The sequence below is a fragment of the Gouania willdenowi genome, chromosome 7 (assembly GCF_900634775.1).
Source record: "Gouania willdenowi chromosome 7, fGouWil2.1, whole genome shotgun sequence".
Lineage (NCBI taxonomy): Eukaryota > Metazoa > Chordata > Actinopteri > Blenniiformes > Gobiesocidae > Gouania > Gouania willdenowi.
In genome coordinates this window covers 39,599,139-39,605,138 of record NC_041050.1, presented here as the reverse complement: position 1 = coordinate 39,605,138, position 6,000 = coordinate 39,599,139, and the positions used below count along the sequence as shown (strand labels likewise).

Genomic DNA, 6,000 nt, shown 5'->3' with positions numbered 1-6,000 from the left:
AAGTATGATTTACACCTGAACAAACAAAAGAAACCAAGAGAAATGATTGGTGAGAAGGCGGGGCTTTAGTATTCGCTAAGATCCTAGCCAAAACAATACCTGATCCCGACCAGGTTAGTCGTTCAGCCTAAGTTACCATGGTGATTTAGCTCCATAAGACAATAGCTCTGTAGGACAGCACACACTGATTAAAACCCAGAAGTTAGCGCGATAAGAGGTAATCTAGCTTCGTAGTATACACCCTAAAGGAAAAATACCAAAAAAAACCACGTAAATTCACGTAACTCCACAAAATCACAAAGAAAAAATCAACAAAAGCACAGAAAATGACAGAAAAAGTCTCTCCAATAACACAAGATTAAATCCCTACATTTGTCACTCGTCTCTATTGAGAAAACAAGTCGCTAATAGCGCCACAGTGTGAGCGTTTACCAGGATAACGGTAAAGAACCATAGCTTTAGAAACAGGGAGGGGAGGGGAGGGGGTTGTTTCTATACAAGTCTCATCATTCTACACACTACAAACTTTAAGTGGGTCACTGCTGCTAGCTTCATGTGGGCCAAACCTTTGTGTTGCTAATTAGCTTAGCCACTGACCACAGAAGTAGATTCCAAACCACATCTCACTAGGAGCTCATTTTTCTTCCCTCTGTCATTCAAACAAACCACTTTCTATAATAAAACTATGTTTGTATGGAAATAATCCTAAACTTATCTCCACATTTTGCTGTAGCCTTGTAGGAGGTTTGAAGTAGCACGGTATTAGTCAATATAAAATATATAGATATGTTTAGTAATGCTGTCAAAAGATTAAGAAAACTATGTGATTAATTAATCATGCTCCGTAATTAATTAATCTAATTAATCTCTTTTTTAATCGCACATAAAAATTGCTGAGAAACGCCCTCAACTTGAGGTATTTTCATTTAACTCACATTATTGTGGCAGATCAAAACATTGATATATGTTTCTATGAAGTCATTTAGACATTTACGTTCCTCTGTATGTGAAACTAGTCCCAATGGCTTCATGTCTTATCGATGTGTACTTTAGTCAATCTCCAAATAATAGAAAATACAAGTGAAATAAAAGGTCATATGTAGCGCTATAAGTTAGCACATCATAAACAATAAGAACACTTTTCTGACACAGAACTTGTTGCTTTTTCTTTCCTTCAGATAATAATATTCATCATGTGAGTTTGTTCATTTGTCAGACACGGCACGTGCAGCATGTAGCAGTTAGCACTGTCCGAGTGTCCGTGCTAGCTGTCTGTGCTAGCTGTCCGTGCTAGCTGTCCGTGCTAGCTGCTACATTGAGGTGCTAGCTGAGGCTGCAAAGCTTCGGTGATAAGACAAACTCTTTCTTGCACAATTCACACACAACTTTACGTTTCCATCCGGTGTTTTTAAAAACCAAAATGAATGCAAACGAAGCTGAGCAGCTCAGCATTCTCCCGTGTTGTACTGCAGACTGAGCATCAGTATTATGGGTACACCGGGAACTCTTAAAATAAAAAAGGTTCTGCGCTGTTTGGAGTGCTAAAAAAAATGATTGAAGTTATTTTTTTAACGTGTTAATTTTCCCTGTGACAGCCGTAATGTCTAGCTATATTATTTATATCCATTTTTTATACCTTACCTCTTGGCCTTTTCAGCACTGTGGTGTATTCAAAGTTACAAGGATAGACACTAGAGGCAGGTTTGCTAGTAATTGAGAGAAATTTGTCTCAAAAATATTCACACAGTATATCCACTATTTTCACAGAAAGGAGAGAATGGGAAACAAACAGATCCCCCTGTAGCTGGCCACCTTTGATGAGGGCGTCTCGTGTTAAAAAAGACCAAAACTGATTCAAAGGAACACCACACCAAAGGACAGTTTAAAATAACATTTAATGCTGTTAAAAATGTTGCATTTTTCAAATTTTGCAACTCCTTCCAAATATTTTTCCTTTAATCAGTGGTGAACAAGGACATCACTGTTGGTTCTGTTCAGTGAAAAAAATGACTCTGAAAACTTATCAAAGAAGCTTTTGTTTTTATAATTATTTAAAAAAAATGAAGCTTTAATACAGTGACTTCTATTTCAAAAACCCAGAATCAGTTTAGAGTTTCTGCAACACAGGATACAGTAAGTGGGTGAAGAAAAGAACATGTAAGAAACTAACAACTTAACATTTAAACACCATTTTAGATTTTAATATTTTCCACTTTAGTCTGCATTAAACCCTCATAGTTCAGAATCACAGAATATATGTAGCGCAGTATCTATTATCTGTAAATTTAAAATAATAAAAGACCTAAATTATCATTTTGCATGTTGTCATAAAAACAAAACAAAAAAAATAAGTACAGTCTGAACAGAAAGCTGTCAGTGTGTGTGGTTCTTGGAATTCACACAGTTATGTTTGGAATGCAACATATTGTTTATTTTATTTCTCAATCATAAAAATGTGGCTTTTATAAACCACTTTAAAATGATTTTTGTGTAGTTTACTGGCAATGAGAATGTGGTGCCTTGATAATCTAAGGTCAACGAACTCTTCCAACTTTTCTATCTGCTCATACTGTATTTGTTCTGACCTAAGGTATTTATTCTTGTTTAACATTACTCCTTCAACCTCAGCGTGACCACACAGAATGAAAAACCCAGAATCCTCCAGTGAATGAACAAAGACGGACAGATTTCCTCTTCCCAGCGTTTCATTCCACTCTTTTCTTTGTGAAGCCACAGAGATTTTCAGTAGAACTAAGAAAGAAATATTCATATTTAGCTTTAGTTTATTCAGCATTACAGAGCAATAAAGAACACAGATAGGCTGCCTACATTTTTAATCATTGAGATTGGTAAATCTTTCCCTATAGTTTTACTGCCATTGTGACTTTTTTCCTCCAAAATATAGTTTAAAACTCTCACAAAATGTAAAAAAAACTGTAACAAATCTTTTATTTACCATTTGTCATACTATACTTATTATCATATATAATAATGGTCCCAGTGTTCTGCTAGATTAGCAAACACCAGATTATACAAACATTAAATGGTAAAATGCTCTAAATACTCGTAAAAACGATGGTTCATTGTTGTATAGGAAAAGAATTCTGTAAAAAGTTCCTTTAAACATGGTCAAGATTTACATGTGTTCTGCTGAGATGGAAACACTTTAGTGTGTGTGTGTGTGCGTGTGCGTGCGTGCGTGTGTGCGTGTGCGTGTGTGTGCGTGTGTGTGTGCGCTCCATGGGCCACACACAAAACAACTGCATGAACAGAATAGAACAGAACAAGTAGAGATCATAATAGGATTTATGTGACATTACATTTTATTTAAACTCGGTCAGTGCCCGTAAGAAGTGTGTGCAGCTATCATAAAGTGGGAGGGGCCAGTAGCTTTTTCATGGATGGTTCAATGAGGTTGTGTTTGAAGGTGGGACGTCATGGACATTTAGGTTTGTTGTGAAATGTGTACAGTGATAATTATTGTGTTTTCATATATTTTGGCTTTGAGCAAGAACACTGTAGGGAGTTGAACCCCATCTATTCTGGTTCCAGTTGTCCTCATGGATGAAGATCTCCTCAGAACAGAACAGACTCGTTTATAGTGTCATTAATCCACCTCAGTCTGTTTAGATGTACATCTGGTGCATTGCCTGACGTTTTCGTTCTTTCTTACGTACGATTGACTTTCGGCATGTCAGCATCCACAGGTTGGTGAGTATAGAACTGGACTGAAAAAGAAAAAAAACTGCAGGATTCATTTTAATATTGGCAAATAAAAATTATGCTTTGATGTCTAACTTTGCTTTTAAGAGGTAGAACTATTGCTTTGATGCTTTGATGTCCAACTTTGCTTTGGTCTAACTTTGCTTTTAAAGATCACATATCATGCTATTTCTCACCATCATCTCTATTTGTTCTACGAACCAGAAAAACATAATATTTGAGCTTTATTTTCACAAACTCTCCTGTTTTTCAGAGTTTTATCCTCTGAAAAGTCACTTTCTGACCAACTCTACACAAACAGGCTGATTTACGTTCTACTTATGAATATTCATGAGTGGGCGTGTCTATAGACGGGACACTGACTTCCTCCTCCCCACACGGTGACGTAGGTCCAGAGGACGGCCCACCCTCCTCCCACCCACTCTGTAGCTGAGCTCATGCTGCTATATAAACACAGACAGAGCGTGGGGGCGGGGCTTTCACCGGTACATACATAGACTTTAGAATATACATACATAGCACTGCACTGAAATGATCACCTTCATGGGGGCGTGTTTGTTAACATGTCAATCATGGCAGAGAGCTTTCTGGAGGCGTGGCTTCTCCAGCTCAGTGCTGCGTCAAATTCATCATCAAAGTGGGAACGTGTCATCAAATTGTAGCGATGTTTGTGTTCACCCTGTAGTAAGAAAGTAGTAAATGATTGATGGAATCAATAAAAAACACTTTGATCATGTCAATCAATCTCAATCAATCAATCTTTTATTTGTATAGCGCCAAATCATAACCAATGGTATCTCAAGACACTTTACAGTAGAGCAGTCTTAAGGACGGACTCTTCATTTTATGGATACACACATATGCATATATACGTATATACACATACATATGTATCCCACACCCAACATGAATTCATCATGGCGGCAAGGAAAACCTTCTGTTAAGCAGCAGGAACCTTGTGTGGATCCCATTCCTATGATGAACAGCCATCCACGTTATGCCTTCATGTGTATGAAGCCATAATAGAACTTTATCATGTTTAAAACACAGAAATGTTAATTTAGCTTAATATGGGCCCTTTAAGAGGTAGGACTTTAAGAACATAGGGATGACATCATCACTGTGTCCATCGACTCAGGAGGTGGGGCGGGGGGGTAGGGCGTCCAAACAAATTTGACGTTCCACACCCTTGAACCAAGCAGCAGCCATGTTGAAACTCTCAGCTCAGTCTGATCCTGATGCGCTGAGATATTTGTGGAAAACACACACACACACACACACACACACTTACACACAGAAGTTCCTTGCTTTATAGATGGTTATGGATCAACTTGTTTTATAGGGCAATGGTTGTGTTGTATGACTTTGACCCGGTAAAGAAAGGACAGTCATTGTGTCATCTGTTATTGGTTCAAACAGGAAACAGGAAGTGGTCATTGCCTCTGTTTCCTCTTGGCCACATGAAACAAGCGCTTCCTTACCAATTCACATCTTATTTTACTTTAACTGCATCACTGAAATATTGAGCATTTGATGAAGCAACCATTTGGCATTCATCCATTTTTCCTCTTCATTCATGCGACTCTATCCCTTTGATTTATGAAACTAACTGAAACCAACTTTATTCCAGATGATTTTATCACCCTTTTACAGTTTTCATCAGAGCATATGGAATGAATGAACATCATTAAGAGAAATATTTTGGTTCTTTTATCTGTGCTTTGAACATTTCTTTCCCAGTCATGGATGTTTAAACTTTGACGAGTGAGCAGAGATGTTTAATGTCACACACAATGATGATACTGTACTAATCCAAATGTTTTTATTTCTTTTCTGTGTTCAAAGAAATGGGTGTGTAGGCCTTAGAGCCTAGGTTACCAAAGTAGGGTACGGGTACCTCCAGGGGTACGTGAATAGAAATGAAAAACATCATGAAAACATTTACACTAGAATAAAAATAGAGCATTAGTCAAGATGTATCATCATAAATGACACATTGGCCTCTGTAAGACTACCCTCTATACCAGGGGTTCTCAACCTTAGGATCAGGACCCCATTTGTGATCACGAGACACTACCAGATCCCTTCAAGAAACAAAAAATATTTTTTTTGAACAATTTTAACCAATTTTGGCTTATTTTTATCCTTTTTATCTACACCAAACTCACCATATTTTAACCTATTTTCATCACTTTTTCTTGCCATATTTTTGTTCCTTTTAATGTATTTTTGCTACATTTCTCCCATTTCTGACACTTCTACATCACATTTCAATGT

At 37.3% G+C, this 6,000-nt stretch overlaps 1 protein-coding gene across 1 annotated transcript in view; it reads left to right on the top strand.

Annotated features, from left to right (window-relative positions):
* sema3bl (sema domain, immunoglobulin domain (Ig), short basic domain, secreted, (semaphorin) 3bl) overlaps positions 1-6,000 on the top strand; it is a 73,357-nt gene that overhangs the window by 33,307 nt on the left and 34,050 nt on the right. The window lies entirely within an intron of this gene.